Raw genomic sequence first — 15,631 nt, 5'->3', positions numbered from 1 at the left:
GGGGCTCAGCGTGTGCGTCCTTTACTCTGCCGTCGACACCTGCGGTGCCAGTAGGCAGGTGCTGCCACATGTTCTGTTTTTGATGCTCTTGTGAGTCAGTGCACCGTTCCTGGAGAGAGTGCAAGACCAGGTCGATGCGTGGCGTGGTAGGAGCGAGCCCCTTTCCCCAGCGCCCTGTTCCAAAAATCAGGTTAATATTTGGTCCCCAGATCGGGGAACTATCAGATATTAAACTGATAAGAACAGATACTACACTTGATCTTAGCCAAAAGGCCGAGAAGCGATAGCCCGTCAATTCCCAGCTGGCCCCCCTCCCTTCCTCAGCCACTGGCTTTCACGCGCCGCTTGCTGGCCACAGAAAAACCGTCAGCCTGCCTGAGTGCTGCAGTAGCGTCGCAGCGCAGCAGGGGGCTCAGCGTGTGCGTCCTTTACTCTGCCGTCGACAAATGCTGTGCCAGGAGGCAGGTGCTGCCACATGTTCTGTTTTTGATGCTCTTGTGAGTCAGTGCACCGTTCCTGGAGAGAGTGCAAGACCAGGTCGATGCGTGGCGTGGTAGGAGCGAGCCCCTTTCCCCAGCGCCCTGTTCCAAAAATCAGGTTAATATTTGGTCCCCAGATCGGGGAACTATCAGATATTAAACTGATAAGAACAGATACTACACTTGATCTTAGCCAAAAGGCCGAGAAGCGATAGCCCGTCAATTCCCAGCTGGCCCCCCTCCCTTCCTCAGCCACTGGCTTTCACGCGCCGCTTGCTGGCCACAGAAAAACCGTCAGCCTGCCTGAGTGCTGCAGTAGCGTCGCAGCGCAGCAGGGGGCTCAGCGTGTGCGTCCTTTACTCTGCCGTCGACACCTGCTGTGCCAGGAGGCAGGTGCTGCCACATGTTCTGTTTTTGATGCTCTTGTGAGTCAGTGCACCGTTCCTGGAGAGAGTGCAAGACCAGGTCGATGCGTGGCGTGGTAGGAGCGAGCCCCTTTCCCCAGCGCCCTGTTCCAAAAATCAGGTTAATATTTGGTCCCCAGATCGGGGAACTATCAGATATTAAACTGATAAGAACAGATACTACACTTGATCTTAGCCAAAAGGCCGAGAAGCGATAGCCCGTCAATTCCCAGCTGGCCCCCCTCCCTTCCTCAGCCACTGGCTTTCACGCGCCGCTTGCTGGCCACAGAAAAACCGTCAGCCTGCCTGAGTGCTGCAGTAGCGTCGCAGCGCAGCAGGGGGCTCAGCGTGTGCGTCCTTTACTCTGCCGTCGACACCTGCTGTGCCAGGAGGCAGGTGCTGCCACATGTTCTGTTTTTGATGCTCTTGTGAGTCAGTGCACCGTTCCTGGAGAGAGTGCAAGACCAGGTCGATGCGTGGCGTGGTAGGAGCCAGCCCCTTTCCCCAGCGCCCTGTTCCAAAAATCAGGTTAATATTTGGTCCCCAGATCGGGGAACTATCAGATATTAAACTGATAAGAACAGATTTTTTTTCCAAAAATATACTTTATTCATAAAAATCTCAAGTAAACTATTACAATGTACAGGGCTTCGAGTAGCAAAACAATGCGGAATGAAAACATTTTTGCAGATCTGTCCAAAACTACAGTGACTACATTTCAGTACTTAACATTTCAGTACTTAAAAAAAAACTATGTCCATGTCTCCATATTTACATATTTGTACTAATTACAATGATTACATTTCAATACTTAAAAAACTATATACACGGCTCAAAAAATTTCTGTGTGCCGTTAGTGCTCAGATTGGCACACAGTTACGCAGGTCGAGGGTATTCTGCAGTTCCTGGGCCCTCGGTCTGCCTCCGTTAAAAGGCCTTACAGCGTGGCCTTTCCCCATTGTGCCTTTGCGGCGGCTGCCCCAAGCTTCAGCCCGTCCCTCAGCACGTAGTCCTGGACCTTGGAATGTGCCAGTCTGCAACACTCGGTCGAGGACAATTCTTTCAGCTGGAAGATCAGCAAGTTTCGGGCGGACCAAAGTGCGTCCTTCACCGAGTTGATGACCTTCCAGCAGCAGTTGATATTTGTCTCGGTGTGCGTTCCCGGAAACAGCCCGTAGAGCACAGAGTCCTGCGTCACCGAGCTGCTCGGGACGAACCGCGACAAATACCACTGCATCTCACTCCAGACCTTCTTTGCAAAGGCACATTCCCAAAGGAGGTGTGCGACCGTCTCGTCAGCCCCGCAGCCGCTTCGAGGGCAGCGTGCGGTGATGTTGAGACCTCGAGCGTGCATAAAGGATCTGACGGGGAGTGCCCTTCTCACCACCAGCCAAGCCAGATCTTGGTGCTTGTTTGTCAGTTCTGGTGATGAGGCGTTCTGCCAGATGACACTGACAGTCTGCTCAGGGAACCATCCGACAGGATCCGCCGTCTCCTTTACTCTCAGGGCCCCAAGGACGTTACGCGCTGACCACTGCTTAATCGCCTTGTGGTCAAAGGTGTGTTTGCGGAAAAATTTCTCCACGAAGGACAGGTGCTGCGGGACGGTCCAACTACTCGGAGCGTTCCGCGGCAGTGTGGCCAGACCCATCCTTCGCAACACTCGGGACAGGTAGAACCTCAAAAAGTAGTGGCACTTGCTGTTGGTGTACCGAGGATCTACGCACAGCTTGATGCAGCCGCACACAAAGGTGGCCATCAGGATGAGGGCGGCGTTGGGAATGTCTTTCCCTCCGTTCTCTGGAGATTTGTGCATCGCCTCCCTCCGGACGCGATCCATCTTTGATCTCCAGATAAATTTGAAGATGGCCTGCGTCACTGCTGCAGCGCAGGATTTGGGGATAGGCCACACCTGCGCCACGTACAACAACACGGACAGCAACTCGCACCGGACCACCAGGTTTTTCCCTGTTATGGAGAGCGAGCGTTGCTCCCACAAGCCGAGTTTCTGCCTGGCTTTCGCGATGCGCTCCTCCCAGTTTTTGATGCATGCCCCTGCGAACAGATACTACACTTGATCTTAGCCAAAAGGCCGAGAAGCGATAGCCCGTCAATTCCCAGCTGGCCCCCCTCCCTTCCTCAGCCACTGGCTTTCACGCGCCGCTTGCTGGCCACAGAAAAACCGTCAGCCTGCCTGAGTGCTGCAGTAGCGTCGCAGCGCAGCAGGGGGCTCAGCGTGTGCGTCCTTTACTCTGCCGTCGACACCTGCTGTGCCAGGAGGCAGGTGCTGCCACATGTTCTGTTTTTGATGCTCTTGTGAGTCAGTGCACCGTTCCTGGAGAGAGTGCAAGACCAGGTCGATGCGTGGCGTGGTAGGAGCCAGCCCCTTTCCCCAGCGCCCTGTTCCAAAAATCAGGTTAATATTTGGTCCCCAGATCGGGGAACTATCAGATATTAAACTGATAAGAACAGATACTACACTTGATCTTAGCCAAAAGGCCGAGAATCGATAGCCCGTCAATTCCCCGCTGGCCCCCCTCCCTTCCTCAGCCACTGGCTTTCACGCGCCGCTTGCTGGCCACAGAAAAACCGTCAGCCTGCCTGAGTGCTGCAGTAGCGTCGCAGCGCAGCAGGGGGCTCAGCGTGTGCGTCCTTTACTCTGCCGTCGACACCTGCGGTGCCAGTAGGCAGGTGCTGCCACATGTTCTGTTTTTGATGCTCTTGTGAGTCAGTGCACCGTTCCTGGAGAGAGTGCAAGACCAGGTCGATGCGTGGCGTGGTAGGAGCCAGCCCCTTTCCCCAGCGCACCGACCTGGCTGGATCTCCCCCTCTCTCTTTTTTTATTGGTGAGAGGAGGAAGGGAGGGTGGGGAACACTAATGTAGTGTTCCGGGCTAGCGTTGGTGGGAAAACAAGGTGCGAGACGACACACGGCACGGCGAGGCTGAGTGACGTATTGCCGCTGAGGCCCGAGCGCTGCAGTGGCGTCGCAGGACAGCAGGGGGCGGAGCTTGCGAGTGCCCTGCCACATGTCGAGGCTGAGTGACGTGTTGGCGTCGCAGGGCAGCAGGGGGCGCCCCGCCACATGTTCTGTTTTTGATGCTCTTGTGAGTCAGTGCACCGTTCCTGGAGAGAGTGCAAGACCAGGTCGATGCGTGGCGTGGTAGGAGCGAGCCCCTTTCCCCAGCGCCCTGTTCCAAAAATCAGGTTAATATTTGGTCCCCAGATCGGGGAACTATCAGATATTAAACTGATAAGAACAGATACTACACTTGATCTTAGCCAAAAGGCCGAGAAGCGATAGCCCGTCAATTCCCAGCTGGCCCCCCTCCCTTCCTCAGCCACTGGCTTTCACGCGCCGCTTGCTGGCCACAGAAAAACCGTCAGCCTGCCTGAGTGCTGCAGTAGCGTCGCAGCGCAGCAGGGGGCTCAGCGTGTGCGTCCTTTACTCTGCCGTCGACACCTGCTGTGCCAGGAGGCAGGTGCTGCCACATGTTCTGTTTTTGATGCTCTTGTGAGTCAGTGCACCGTTCCTGGAGAGAGTGCAAGACCAGGTCGATGCGTGGCGTGGTAGGAGCGAGCCCCTTTCCCCAGCGCCCTGTTCCAAAAATCAGGTTAATATTTGGTCCCCAGATCGGGGAACTATCAGATATTAAACTGATAAGAACAGATACTACACTTGATCTTAGCCAAAAGGCCGAGAAGCGATAGCCCGTCAATTCCCAGCTGGCCCCCCTCCCTTCCTCAGCCACTGGCTTTCACGCGCCGCTTGCTGGCCACAGAAAAACCGTCAGCCTGCCTGAGTGCTGCAGTAGCGTCGCAGCGCAGCAGGGGGCTCAGCGTGTGCGTCCTTTACTCTGCCGTCGACACCTGCTGTGCCAGGAGGCAGGTGCTGCCACATGTTCTGTTTTTGATGCTCTTGTGAGTCAGTGCACCGTTCCTGGAGAGAGTGCAAGACCAGGTCGATGCGTGGCGTGGTAGGAGCCAGCCCCTTTCCCCAGCGCCCTGTTCCAAAAATCAGGTTAATATTTGGTCCCCAGATCGGGGAACTATCAGATATTAAACTGATAAGAACAGATACTACACTTGATCTTAGCCAAAAGGCCGAGAAGCGATAGCCCGTCAATTCCCAGCTGGCCCCCCTCCCTTCCTCAGCCACTGGCTTTCACGCGCCGCTTGCTGGCCACAGAAAAACCGTCAGCCTGCCTGAGTGCTGCAGTAGCGTCGCAGCGCAGCAGGGGGCTCAGCGTGTGCGTCCTTTACTCTGCCGTCGACACCTGCTGTGCCAGGAGGCAGGTGCTGCCACATGTTCTGTTTTTGATGCTCTTGTGAGTCAGTGCACCGTTCCTGGAGAGAGTGCAAGACCAGGTCGATGCGTGGCGTGGTAGGAGCCAGCCCCTTTCCCCAGCGCCCTGTTCCAAAAATCAGGTTAATATTTGGTCCCCAGATCGGGGAACTATCAGATATTAAACTGATAAGAACAGATACTACACTTGATCTTAGCCAAAAGGCCGAGAAGCGATAGCCCGTCAATTCCCAGCTGGCCCCCCTCCCTTCCTCAGCCACTGGCTTTCACGCGCCGCTTGCTGGCCACAGAAAAACCGTCAGCCTGCCTGAGTGCTGCAGTAGCGTCGCAGCGCAGCAGGGGGCTCAGCGTGTGCGTCCTTTACTCTGCCGTCGACACCTGCTGTGCCAGGAGGCAGGTGCTGCCACATGTTCTGTTTTTGATGCTCTTGTGAGTCAGTGCACCGTTCCTGGAGAGAGTGCAAGACCAGGTCGATGCGTGGCGTGGTAGGAGCGAGCCCCTTTCCCCAGCGCCCTGTTCCAAAAATCAGGTTAATATTTGGTCCCCAGATCGGGGAACTATCAGATATTAAACTGATAAGAACAGATACTACACTTGATCTTAGCCAAAAGGCCGAGAAGCGATAGCCCGTCAATTCCCAGCTGGCCCCCCTCCCTTCCTCAGCCACTGGCTTTCACGCGCCGCTTGCTGGCCACAGAAAAACCGTCAGCCTGCCTGAGTGCTGCAGTAGCGTCGCAGCGCAGCAGGGGGCTCAGCGTGTGCGTCCTTTACTCTGCCGTCGACACCTGCTGTGCCAGGAGGCAGGTGCTGCCACATGTTCTGTTTTTGATGCTCTTGTGAGTCAGTGCACCGTTCCTGGAGAGAGTGCAAGACCAGGTCGATGCGTGGCGTGGTAGGAGCCAGCCCCTTTCCCCAGCGCCCTGTTCCAAAAATCAGGTTAATATTTGGTCCCCAGATCGGGGAACTATCAGATATTAAACTGATAAGAACAGATACTACACTTGATCTTAGCCAAAAGGCCGAGAAGCGATAGCCCGTCAATTCCCAGCTGGCCCCCCTCCCTTCCTCAGCCACTGGCTTTCACGCGCCGCTTGCTGGCCACAGAAAAACCGTCAGCCTGCCTGAGTGCTGCAGTAGCGTCGCAGCGCAGCAGGGGGCTCAGCGTGTGCGTCCTTTACTCTGCCGTCGACACCTGCTGTGCCAGGAGGCAGGTGCTGCCACATGTTCTGTTTTTGATGCTCTTGTGAGTCAGTGCACCGTTCCTGGAGAGAGTGCAAGACCAGGTCGATGCGTGGCGTGGTAGGAGCCAGCCCCTTTCCCCAGCGCCCTGTTCCAAAAATCAGGTTAATATTTGGTCCCCAGATCGGGGAACTATCAGATATTAAACTGATAAGAACAGATACTACACTTGATCTTAGCCAAAAGGCCGAGAAGCGATAGCCCGTCAATTCCCAGCTGGCCCCCCTCCCTTCCTCAGCCACTGGCTTTCACGCGCCGCTTGCTGGCCACAGAAAAACCGTCAGCCTGCCTGAGTGCTGCAGTAGCGTCGCAGCGCAGCAGGGGGCTCAGCGTGTGCGTCCTTTACTCTGCCGTCGACACCTGCTGTGCCAGGAGGCAGGTGCTGCCACATGTTCTGTTTTTGATGCTCTTGTGAGTCAGTGCACCGTTCCTGGAGAGAGTGCAAGACCAGGTCGATGCGTGGCGTGGTAGGAGCGAGCCCCTTTCCCCAGCGCCCTGTTCCAAAAATCAGGTTAATATTTGGTCCCCAGATCGGGGAACTATCAGATATTAAACTGATAAGAACAGATACTACACTTGATCTTAGCCAAAAGGCCGAGAAGCGATAGCCCGTCAATTCCCAGCTGGCCCCCCTCCCTTCCTCAGCCACTGGCTTTCACGCGCCGCTTGCTGGCCACAGAAAAACCGTCAGCCTGCCTGAGTGCTGCAGTAGCGTCGCAGCGCAGCAGGGGGCTCAGCGTGTGCGTCCTTTACTCTGCCGTCGACACCTGCTGTGCCAGGAGGCAGGTGCTGCCACATGTTCTGTTTTTGATGCTCTTGTGAGTCAGTGCACCGTTCCTGGAGAGAGTGCAAGACCAGGTCGATGCGTGGCGTGGTAGGAGCCAGCCCCTTTCCCCAGCGCCCTGTTCCAAAAATCAGGTTAATATTTGGTCCCCAGATCGGGGAACTATCAGATATTAAACTGATAAGAACAGATACTACACTTGATCTTAGCCAAAAGGCCGAGAAGCGATAGCCCGTCAATTCCCAGCTGGCCCCCCTCCCTTCCTCAGCCACTGGCTTTCACGCGCCGCTTGCTGGCCACAGAAAAACCGTCAGCCTGCCTGAGTGCTGCAGTAGCGTCGCAGCGCAGCAGGGGGCTCAGCGTGTGCGTCCTTTACTCTGCCGTCGACACCTGCTGTGCCAGGAGGCAGGTGCTGCCACATGTTCTGTTTTTGATGCTCTTGTGAGTCAGTGCACCGTTCCTGGAGAGAGTGCAAGACCAGGTCGATGCGTGGCGTGGTAGGAGCGAGCCCCTTTCCCCAGCGCCCTGTTCCAAAAATCAGGTTAATATTTGGTCCCCAGATCGGGGAACTATCAGATATTAAACTGATAAGAACAGATACTACACTTGATCTTAGCCAAAAGGCCGAGAAGCGATAGCCCGTCAATTCCCAGCTGGCCCCCCTCCCTTCCTCAGCCACTGGCTTTCACGCGCCGCTTGCTGGCCACAGAAAAACCGTCAGCCTGCCTGAGTGCTGCAGTAGCGTCGCAGCGCAGCAGGGGGCTCAGCGTGTGCGTCCTTTACTCTGCCGTCGACACCTGCTGTGCCAGGAGGCAGGTGCTGCCACATGTTCTGTTTTTGATGCTCTTGTGAGTCAGTGCACCGTTCCTGGAGAGAGTGCAAGACCAGGTCGATGCGTGGCGTGGTAGGAGCGAGCCCCTTTCCCCAGCGCCCTGTTCCAAAAATCAGGTTAATATTTGGTCCCCAGATCGGGGAACTATCAGATATTAAACTGATAAGAACAGATACTACACTTGATCTTAGCCAAAAGGCCGAGAAGCGATAGCCCGTCAATTCCCAGCTGGCCCCCCTCCCTTCCTCAGCCACTGGCTTTCACGCGCCGCTTGCTGGCCACAGAAAAACCGTCAGCCTGCCTGAGTGCTGCAGTAGCGTCGCAGCGCAGCAGGGGGCTCAGCGTGTGCGTCCTTTACTCTGCCGTCGACACCTGCTGTGCCAGGAGGCAGGTGCTGCCACATGTTCTGTTTTTGATGCTCTTGTGAGTCAGTGCACCGTTCCTGGAGAGAGTGCAAGACCAGGTCGATGCGTGGCGTGGTAGGAGCGAGCCCCTTTCCCCAGCGCCCTGTTCCAAAAATCAGGTTAATATTTGGTCCCCAGATCGGGGAACTATCAGATATTAAACTGATAAGAACAGATACTACACTTGATCTTAGCCAAAAGGCCGAGAAGCGATAGCCCGTCAATTCCCAGCTGGCCCCCCTCCCTTCCTCAGCCACTGGCTTTCACGCGCCGCTTGCTGGCCACAGAAAAACCGTCAGCCTGCCTGAGTGCTGCAGTAGCGTCGCAGCGCAGCAGGGGGCTCAGCGTGTGCGTCCTTTACTCTGCCGTCGACACCTGCTGTGCCAGGAGGCAGGTGCTGCCACATGTTCTGTTTTTGATGCTCTTGTGAGTCAGTGCACCGTTCCTGGAGAGAGTGCAAGACCAGGTCGATGCGTGGCGTGGTAGGAGCGAGCCCCTTTCCCCAGCGCCCTGTTCCAAAAATCAGGTTAATATTTGGTCCCCAGATCGGGGAACTATCAGATATTAAACTGATAAGAACAGATACTACACTTGATCTTAGCCAAAAGGCCGAGAAGCGATAGCCCGTCAATTCCCAGCTGGCCCCCCTCCCTTCCTCAGCCACTGGCTTTCACGCGCCGCTTGCTGGCCACAGAAAAACCGTCAGCCTGCCTGAGTGCTGCAGTAGCGTCGCAGCGCAGCAGGGGGCTCAGCGTGTGCGTCCTTTACTCTGCCGTCGACACCTGCTGTGCCAGGAGGCAGGTGCTGCCACATGTTCTGTTTTTGATGCTCTTGTGAGTCAGTGCACCGTTCCTGGAGAGAGTGCAAGACCAGGTCGATGCGTGGCGTGGTAGGAGCGAGCCCCTTTCCCCAGCGCCCTGTTCCAAAAATCAGGTTAATATTTGGTCCCCAGATCGGGGAACTATCAGATATTAAACTGATAAGAACAGATACTACACTTGATCTTAGCCAAAAGGCCGAGAAGCGATAGCCCGTCAATTCCCAGCTGGCCCCCCTCCCTTCCTCAGCCACTGGCTTTCACGCGCCGCTTGCTGGCCACAGAAAAACCGTCAGCCTGCCTGAGTGCTGCAGTAGCGTCGCAGCGCAGCAGGGGGCTCAGCGTGTGCGTCCTTTACTCTGCCGTCGACACCTGCTGTGCCAGGAGGCAGGTGCTGCCACATGTTCTGTTTTTGATGCTCTTGTGAGTCAGTGCACCGTTCCTGGAGAGAGTGCAAGACCAGGTCGATGCGTGGCGTGGTAGGAGCCAGCCCCTTTCCCCAGCGCCCTGTTCCAAAAATCAGGTTAATATTTGGTCCCCAGATCGGGGAACTATCAGATATTAAACTGATAAGAACAGATACTACACTTGATCTTAGCCAAAAGGCCGAGAAGCGATAGCCCGTCAATTCCCAGCTGGCCCCCCTCCCTTCCTCAGCCACTGGCTTTCACGCGCCGCTTGCTGGCCACAGAAAAACCGTCAGCCTGCCTGAGTGCTGCAGTAGCGTCGCAGCGCAGCAGGGGGCTCAGCGTGTGCGTCCTTTACTCTGCCGTCGACACCTGCTGTGCCAGGAGGCAGGTGCTGCCACATGTTCTGTTTTTGATGCTCTTGTGAGTCAGTGCACCGTTCCTGGAGAGAGTGCAAGACCAGGTCGATGCGTGGCGTGGTAGGAGCCAGCCCCTTTCCCCAGCGCCCTGTTCCAAAAATCAGGTTAATATTTGGTCCCCAGATCGGGGAACTATCAGATATTAAACTGATAAGAACAGATACTACACTTGATCTTAGCCAAAAGGCCGAGAAGCGATAGCCCGTCAATTCCCAGCTGGCCCCCCTCCCTTCCTCAGCCACTGGCTTTCACGCGCCGCTTGCTGGCCACAGAAAAACCGTCAGCCTGCCTGAGTGCTGCAGTAGCGTCGCAGCGCAGCAGGGGGCTCAGCGTGTGCGTCCTTTACTCTGCCGTCGACACCTGCTGTGCCAGGAGGCAGGTGCTGCCACATGTTCTGTTTTTGATGCTCTTGTGAGTCAGTGCACCGTTCCTGGAGAGAGTGCAAGACCAGGTCGATGCGTGGCGTGGTAGGGGCGAGCCCCTTTCCCCAGCGCCCTGTTCCAAAAATCAGGTTAATATTTGGTCCCCAGATCGGGGAACTATCAGATATTAAACTGATAAGAACAGATACTACACTTGATCTTAGCCAAAAGGCCGAGAAGCGATAGCCCGTCAATTCCCAGCTGGCCCCCCTCCCTTCCTCAGCCACTGGCTTTCACGCGCCGCTTGCTGGCCACAGAAAAACCGTCAGCCTGCCTGAGTGCTGCAGTAGCGTCGCAGCGCAGCAGGGGGCTCAGCGTGTGCGTCCTTTACTCTGCCGTCGACACCTGCTGTGCCAGGAGGCAGGTGCTGCCACATGTTCTGTTTTTGATGCTCTTGTGAGTCAGTGCACCGTTCCTGGAGAGAGTGCAAGACCAGGTCGATGCGTGGCGTGGTAGGAGCGAGCCCCTTTCCCCAGCGCCCTGTTCCAAAAATCAGGTTAATATTTGGTCCCCAGATCGGGGAACTATCAGATATTAAACTGATAAGAACAGATTTTTTTTTTTTCAAAAATATACTTTATTCATAAAAATCTCAAGTAATCTATTACGGTGTACAGGGCTTCGAGTAGCAAAACAATGCGGAATCAAAAAGATAAGAACAGATACTACACTTGATCTTAGCCAAAAGGCCGAGAAGCGATAGCCCGTCAATTCCCAGCTGGCCCCCCTCCCTTCCTCAGCCACTGGCTTTCACGCGCCGCTTGCTGGCCACAGAAAAACCGTCAGCCTGCCTGAGTGCTGCAGTAGCGTCGCAGCGCAGCAGGGGGCTCAGCGTGTGCGTCCTTTACTCTGCCGTCGACACCTGCTGTGCCAGGAGGCAGGTGCTGCCACATGTTCTGTTTTTGATGCTCTTGTGAGTCAGTGCACCGTTCCTGGAGAGAGTGCAAGACCAGGTCGATGCGTGGCGTGGTAGGAGCGAGCCCCTTTCCCCAGCGCCCTGTTCCAAAAATCAGGTTAATATTTGGTCCCCAGATCGGGGAACTATCAGATATTAAACTGATAAGAACAGATACTACACTTGATCTTAGCCAAAAGGCCGAGAAGCGATAGCCCGTCAATTCCCAGCTGGCCCCCCTCCCTTCCTCAGCCACTGGCTTTCACGCGCCGCTTGCTGGCCACAGAAAAACCGTCAGCCTGCCTGAGTGCTGCAGTAGCGTCGCAGCGCAGCAGGGGGCTCAGCGTGTGCGTCCTTTACTCTGCCGTCGACACCTGCTGTGCCAGGAGGCAGGTGCTGCCACATGTTCTGTTTTTGATGCTCTTGTGAGTCAGTGCACCGTTCCTGGAGAGAGTGCAAGACCAGGTCGATGCGTGGCGTGGTAGGAGCGAGCCCCTTTCCCCAGCGCCCTGTTCCAAAAATCAGGTTAATATTTGGTCCCCAGATCGGGGAACTATCAGATATTAAACTGATAAGAACAGATACTACACTTGATCTTAGCCAAAAGGCCGAGAAGCGATAGCCCGTCAATTCCCAGCTGGCCCCCCTCCCTTCCTCAGCCACTGGCTTTCACGCGCCGCTTGCTGGCCACAGAAAAACCGTCAGCCTGCCTGAGTGCTGCAGTAGCGTCGCAGCGCAGCAGGGGGCTCAGCGTGTGCGTCCTTTACTCTGCCGTCGACACCTGCTGTGCCAGGAGGCAGGTGCTGCCACATGTTCTGTTTTTGATGCTCTTGTGAGTCAGTGCACCGTTCCTGGAGAGAGTGCAAGACCAGGTCGATGCGTGGCGTGGTAGGAGCGAGCCCCTTTCCCCAGCGCCCTGTTCCAAAAATCAGGTTAATATTTGGTCCCCAGATCGGGGAACTATCAGATATTAAACTGATAAGAACAGATTTTTTTTTTTTTTTTCAAAAATATACTTTATTCATAAAAATCTCAAGTAATCTATTACAGTGTACAGGGCTTCGAGTAGCAAAACAATGCGGAATCAAAACATTTTTGCAGATCCGTCCAAAACTACAGTGACTACATTTCAGTACTTAAAAAACTATGTCCGTGTCTCAAAATTTACATATTTGTACTAATTACAATGATTACATTTCAATACTTAAAAACTATATACACGCCTTAAAAGATTACTGTGTGCCGTTAGTGCTCAGATTGGCACACAGTTACGCAGGTCGAGGGTATTCTGCAGTTCCTGGGCCCTCGGTCTGCCTCCGTTAAAAGGCCTTACAGTGTGGCCTTTCCCCATTGTGCCTTTGCGGCGGCTGCCCCAAGCTTCAGCCCGTCCCTCAGCACGTAGTCCTGGACCTTGGAATGTGCCAGTCTGCAACACTCGGTCGAGGACAGTTCTTTCAGCTGGAAGATCAGCAAGTTTCGGGCGGACCAAAGTGCGTCCTTCACCGAGTTGATGACCTTCCAGCAGCAGTTGATATTTGTCTCGGTGTGCGTTCCCGGAAACAGCCCGTAGAGCACAGAGTCCTGCGTCACCGAGCTGCTCGGGACGAACCTCGACAAATACCACTGCATTTCGCTCCAGACCTTCTTTGCAAAGGCACATTCCAGAAGGAGGTGTGCGACCGTCTCGTCAGCCCCGCAGCCGCTTCGAGGGCAGCGTGCGGTGATGTTGAGACCTCGAGCGTGCATAAAGGATCTGACGGGGAGTGCCCTTCTCACCACCAGCCAAGCCAGATATTGATGCTTGTTTGTCAGTTCTGGTGATGAGGCGTTCTGCCAGATGACACTGACAGTCTGCTCAGGGAACCATCCGACAGGATCCGCCGTCTCCTTTTCTCTCAGGGCCCCAAGGACGTTACGCGCTGACCACTGCTTAATCGCCTTGTGGTCAAAGGTGTGTTTGCGGAAAAATTTCTCCACGAAGGACAGGTGCTGCGGTACGGTCCAACTACTCGGAGCGTTCCGCGGCAGTGTGGCCAGACCCATCCTTCGCAACACTCGGGACAGGTAGAACCTCAAAACGTAGTGGCACTTGCTGTTGGTGTACCGAGGATCTACGCACAGCTTGATGCAGCCGCACACAAAGGTGGCCATCAGGATGAGGGCGGCGTTGGGAATGTCTTTCCCTCCGTTCTCTGGAGATTTGTGCATCGCCTCCCTCCGGACGCGATCCATCTTTGATCTCCAGATAAATTTGAAGATGGCCTGCGTCACTGCTGCAGCGCAGGATTTGGGGATAGGCCACACCTGCGCCACGTACAACAACACGGACAGCAACTCGCACCGGATCACCAGGTTTTTCCCTGTTATGGAGAGCGAGCGTTGCTCCCACAAGCCCAGTTTCTGCCTGGCTTTCGCGATGCGCTCCTCCCAGTTTTTGATGCATGCCCCTGCCGCTCCGAACCATATCCCCAGCACCTTCAGGTACTCTGCCCTGACGGTGAAGGGGACAAAGGATTTGTCGGCCCAGTTCCCAAAGAACATGGCCTCGCTCTTTCCCTGGTTGACTTTGGCTCCCGAGGCCAGCTCGAACTGCTCGCAGACCTGGAGGAGCCTGTGGACAGACGAGGGGTCCGAGCAGAACACAGCCACGTCATCCATGTACAGGGAGGCTTTGACCTGCGTGCCTCCGCTGCCTGGGATTGTCACCCCTTTGATGCCTGGGTCGCTTCTGAGGGCCTGGGCAAAGGGTTCAATGCAACACACAAAAAGGACGGAGGAGAGAGGGCAGCCCTGTCTGACTCCAGACCTGATTTGGAAGCTATCTGTTTCCCACCCGTTGACTGAGACTGCGCTACTGATGTCTGTGTAGAGCAGCCGGATCCAATTGCGTATTCCCTCCCCAAAACCCATTTTGGAGAGCACATCCATCATGTAGCTGTGCGATATTCTGTCAAACGCCTTCTCCTGGTCGAGGCTGATGAGGCACGTATCCACCTGCCTGTCCTGCACGTAGGCGATCGTATCCCTGAGTAGCGCCAGGCTGTCAGAGATCTTCCTGCCGGGTACAGCACAGGTTTGATCAGGATGGATTACTGACCCCAGAGCAGACTTGACCCGGTTGGCGATGACCTTGGCCAGAATTTTGTAATCCACGTTCAATAGTGAAATGGGTCGCCAATTCCGAATTTCTTCCCTCTCCCCCTTCTGCTTGTAGATGAGGGTAATGATGCCTTTCCTCATGGATTCTGACATCCTGCCCTCCAGAAGCATACTCTCGTATACTTCCAGGAGGTCCGGGCCCGTCAAGTCCCACAACGCCGAGTAAAACTCCGCCGGTAAGCCGTCGCTTCCGGGAGTTTTACCCTTCTGCAAGGACTCGACGGCCTTGGTCAGCTCTTCCAGAGATACCGGTCTCTCCAGGCTGTCCCGCTCACCGTCGTCTAAGACCTGCGTGATAGACGACAGGAAAGACTGGGAGGCCGTGCTGTCTGTCGGCTTCAGGTCATACAGTCCGGCATAGAAGGATTTGCAGATCCTCAGAATGTCAGACTGCGATGACCCCACTGAGCCGTCCTCTTCCTTCAGGCTGCTGATCACAGAGGTTTCTCTGTGCACCTTCTGGAAGAAGAAGCGTGAGCTCTTTTCGTCCTGCTCCACGGAGCGGACCCTGGACCGGAAGATGACCTTGGCGGCCTCCGAGGCAAAGAGCGAGGCTTGCTGGCTCTTCACCTCCTGGAGCTCCTCCTTGACATCGACCCCCATCGACTGCAGTTGGAGCAGTTCCTGCATGCTTTTCTGGAGTCGGGACATGTCCCACCATCTCTCCCTGGCCTTCTGAACCCCTTTGCGAATGAAGAACCTTTTGATGTTGCCTTTGATGGTTTCCCACCAGAGCGATGGAGACTCAAAGAAGGGTTTGACGGTCCTCCAACCGTGGTAATCCCTCCTGAGTTCCTCGAGGTTCTCTGGGGTCAACAGTTCTACATTCAGCTTCCAGGACCCCCTGCCCACTCTCTGGTTTGCCTCCAGCTGACAGTCGGCCAGCAGGAGGCAGTGGTCAGAAAAGAACACCGGCCTGACGTCGGTGGGCCTGACCGTGAGCGCGCGGGACACAAACATAAAGTCGATCCTGGAGCGAACCGACCCGTCGGGCCGCGACCACGTGTACCTGCGCTGCCCTCCGTCTGCTGGGTTGCTGAAGACGTCGAGCAGCTTGGCATCTTT

General features: G+C 55.3%; 23 non-coding genes and 4 pseudogenes across 23 annotated transcripts; all 27 read right to left on the bottom strand.

Moving 5' to 3' along the window:
- Positions 1 to 93: 93 nt before the first annotated feature.
- On the bottom strand, positions 94 to 285 carry LOC145338442 (U2 spliceosomal RNA). Its single transcript, XR_013885786.1, has one exon. It is a non-coding gene; the product is annotated as a U2 spliceosomal RNA (small nuclear RNA).
- A 215-nt stretch (positions 286 to 500) lies between these two features.
- LOC145338430 (U2 spliceosomal RNA) lies at positions 501 to 692 on the bottom strand. Its single transcript, XR_013885774.1, has one exon. It is a non-coding gene; the product is annotated as a U2 spliceosomal RNA (small nuclear RNA).
- A 215-nt stretch (positions 693 to 907) lies between these two features.
- On the bottom strand, positions 908 to 1,099 carry LOC145338419 (U2 spliceosomal RNA). The gene has a single exon (XR_013885763.1). It is a non-coding gene; the product is annotated as a U2 spliceosomal RNA (small nuclear RNA).
- Positions 1,100 to 1,314: 215 nt separating this feature from the next.
- Positions 1,315 to 1,486, bottom strand: LOC145338525 (U2 spliceosomal RNA; annotated as a pseudogene).
- Positions 1,487 to 2,907: 1,421 nt separating this feature from the next.
- On the bottom strand, positions 2,908 to 2,987 carry LOC145338572 (U2 spliceosomal RNA; annotated as a pseudogene).
- A 215-nt stretch (positions 2,988 to 3,202) lies between these two features.
- On the bottom strand, positions 3,203 to 3,394 carry LOC145338366 (U2 spliceosomal RNA). The gene has a single exon (XR_013885712.1). It is a non-coding gene; the product is annotated as a U2 spliceosomal RNA (small nuclear RNA).
- A 598-nt stretch (positions 3,395 to 3,992) lies between these two features.
- On the bottom strand, positions 3,993 to 4,184 carry LOC145338407 (U2 spliceosomal RNA). Its single transcript, XR_013885752.1, has one exon. It is a non-coding gene; the product is annotated as a U2 spliceosomal RNA (small nuclear RNA).
- Positions 4,185 to 4,399: 215 nt separating this feature from the next.
- Positions 4,400 to 4,591, bottom strand: LOC145338396 (U2 spliceosomal RNA). Its single transcript, XR_013885741.1, has one exon. It is a non-coding gene; the product is annotated as a U2 spliceosomal RNA (small nuclear RNA).
- A 215-nt stretch (positions 4,592 to 4,806) lies between these two features.
- Positions 4,807 to 4,998, bottom strand: LOC145338246 (U2 spliceosomal RNA). The gene has a single exon (XR_013885595.1). It is a non-coding gene; the product is annotated as a U2 spliceosomal RNA (small nuclear RNA).
- A 215-nt stretch (positions 4,999 to 5,213) lies between these two features.
- LOC145338245 (U2 spliceosomal RNA) lies at positions 5,214 to 5,405 on the bottom strand. The gene has a single exon (XR_013885594.1). It is a non-coding gene; the product is annotated as a U2 spliceosomal RNA (small nuclear RNA).
- Positions 5,406 to 5,620: 215 nt separating this feature from the next.
- Positions 5,621 to 5,812, bottom strand: LOC145338384 (U2 spliceosomal RNA). The gene has a single exon (XR_013885730.1). It is a non-coding gene; the product is annotated as a U2 spliceosomal RNA (small nuclear RNA).
- A 215-nt stretch (positions 5,813 to 6,027) lies between these two features.
- Positions 6,028 to 6,219, bottom strand: LOC145338244 (U2 spliceosomal RNA). Its single transcript, XR_013885593.1, has one exon. It is a non-coding gene; the product is annotated as a U2 spliceosomal RNA (small nuclear RNA).
- Positions 6,220 to 6,434: 215 nt separating this feature from the next.
- LOC145338243 (U2 spliceosomal RNA) lies at positions 6,435 to 6,626 on the bottom strand. Its single transcript, XR_013885592.1, has one exon. It is a non-coding gene; the product is annotated as a U2 spliceosomal RNA (small nuclear RNA).
- A 215-nt stretch (positions 6,627 to 6,841) lies between these two features.
- On the bottom strand, positions 6,842 to 7,033 carry LOC145338373 (U2 spliceosomal RNA). Its single transcript, XR_013885719.1, has one exon. It is a non-coding gene; the product is annotated as a U2 spliceosomal RNA (small nuclear RNA).
- A 215-nt stretch (positions 7,034 to 7,248) lies between these two features.
- On the bottom strand, positions 7,249 to 7,440 carry LOC145338242 (U2 spliceosomal RNA). Its single transcript, XR_013885591.1, has one exon. It is a non-coding gene; the product is annotated as a U2 spliceosomal RNA (small nuclear RNA).
- A 215-nt stretch (positions 7,441 to 7,655) lies between these two features.
- Positions 7,656 to 7,847, bottom strand: LOC145338362 (U2 spliceosomal RNA). The gene has a single exon (XR_013885708.1). It is a non-coding gene; the product is annotated as a U2 spliceosomal RNA (small nuclear RNA).
- Positions 7,848 to 8,062: 215 nt separating this feature from the next.
- On the bottom strand, positions 8,063 to 8,254 carry LOC145338350 (U2 spliceosomal RNA). Its single transcript, XR_013885697.1, has one exon. It is a non-coding gene; the product is annotated as a U2 spliceosomal RNA (small nuclear RNA).
- Positions 8,255 to 8,469: 215 nt separating this feature from the next.
- On the bottom strand, positions 8,470 to 8,661 carry LOC145338339 (U2 spliceosomal RNA). The gene has a single exon (XR_013885686.1). It is a non-coding gene; the product is annotated as a U2 spliceosomal RNA (small nuclear RNA).
- Positions 8,662 to 8,876: 215 nt separating this feature from the next.
- On the bottom strand, positions 8,877 to 9,068 carry LOC145338328 (U2 spliceosomal RNA). The gene has a single exon (XR_013885675.1). It is a non-coding gene; the product is annotated as a U2 spliceosomal RNA (small nuclear RNA).
- Positions 9,069 to 9,283: 215 nt separating this feature from the next.
- Positions 9,284 to 9,475, bottom strand: LOC145338316 (U2 spliceosomal RNA). Its single transcript, XR_013885663.1, has one exon. It is a non-coding gene; the product is annotated as a U2 spliceosomal RNA (small nuclear RNA).
- Positions 9,476 to 9,690: 215 nt separating this feature from the next.
- On the bottom strand, positions 9,691 to 9,882 carry LOC145338241 (U2 spliceosomal RNA). Its single transcript, XR_013885590.1, has one exon. It is a non-coding gene; the product is annotated as a U2 spliceosomal RNA (small nuclear RNA).
- Positions 9,883 to 10,097: 215 nt separating this feature from the next.
- Positions 10,098 to 10,289, bottom strand: LOC145338240 (U2 spliceosomal RNA). Its single transcript, XR_013885589.1, has one exon. It is a non-coding gene; the product is annotated as a U2 spliceosomal RNA (small nuclear RNA).
- A 215-nt stretch (positions 10,290 to 10,504) lies between these two features.
- Positions 10,505 to 10,696, bottom strand: LOC145338097 (U2 spliceosomal RNA). Its single transcript, XR_013885447.1, has one exon. It is a non-coding gene; the product is annotated as a U2 spliceosomal RNA (small nuclear RNA).
- A 215-nt stretch (positions 10,697 to 10,911) lies between these two features.
- On the bottom strand, positions 10,912 to 11,086 carry LOC145338494 (U2 spliceosomal RNA; annotated as a pseudogene).
- A 342-nt stretch (positions 11,087 to 11,428) lies between these two features.
- On the bottom strand, positions 11,429 to 11,620 carry LOC145338304 (U2 spliceosomal RNA). The gene has a single exon (XR_013885652.1). It is a non-coding gene; the product is annotated as a U2 spliceosomal RNA (small nuclear RNA).
- Positions 11,621 to 11,835: 215 nt separating this feature from the next.
- LOC145338293 (U2 spliceosomal RNA) lies at positions 11,836 to 12,027 on the bottom strand. Its single transcript, XR_013885641.1, has one exon. It is a non-coding gene; the product is annotated as a U2 spliceosomal RNA (small nuclear RNA).
- Positions 12,028 to 12,242: 215 nt separating this feature from the next.
- LOC145338492 (U2 spliceosomal RNA) lies at positions 12,243 to 12,421 on the bottom strand (annotated as a pseudogene).
- Positions 12,422 to 15,631: the final 3,210 nt, after the last annotated feature.

Source organism: Carcharhinus amblyrhynchos, unplaced genomic scaffold, assembly GCF_965287045.1.
Source record: "Carcharhinus amblyrhynchos unplaced genomic scaffold, sCarAmb.v2.hapA scaffold_98, whole genome shotgun sequence".
NCBI classification, from domain to species: Eukaryota; Metazoa; Chordata; class Chondrichthyes; order Carcharhiniformes; family Carcharhinidae; genus Carcharhinus; species Carcharhinus amblyrhynchos.
The sequence above is the reverse complement of the archived record's forward strand: the minus strand, read 5'-3'. Positions and strand labels throughout refer to the sequence as shown.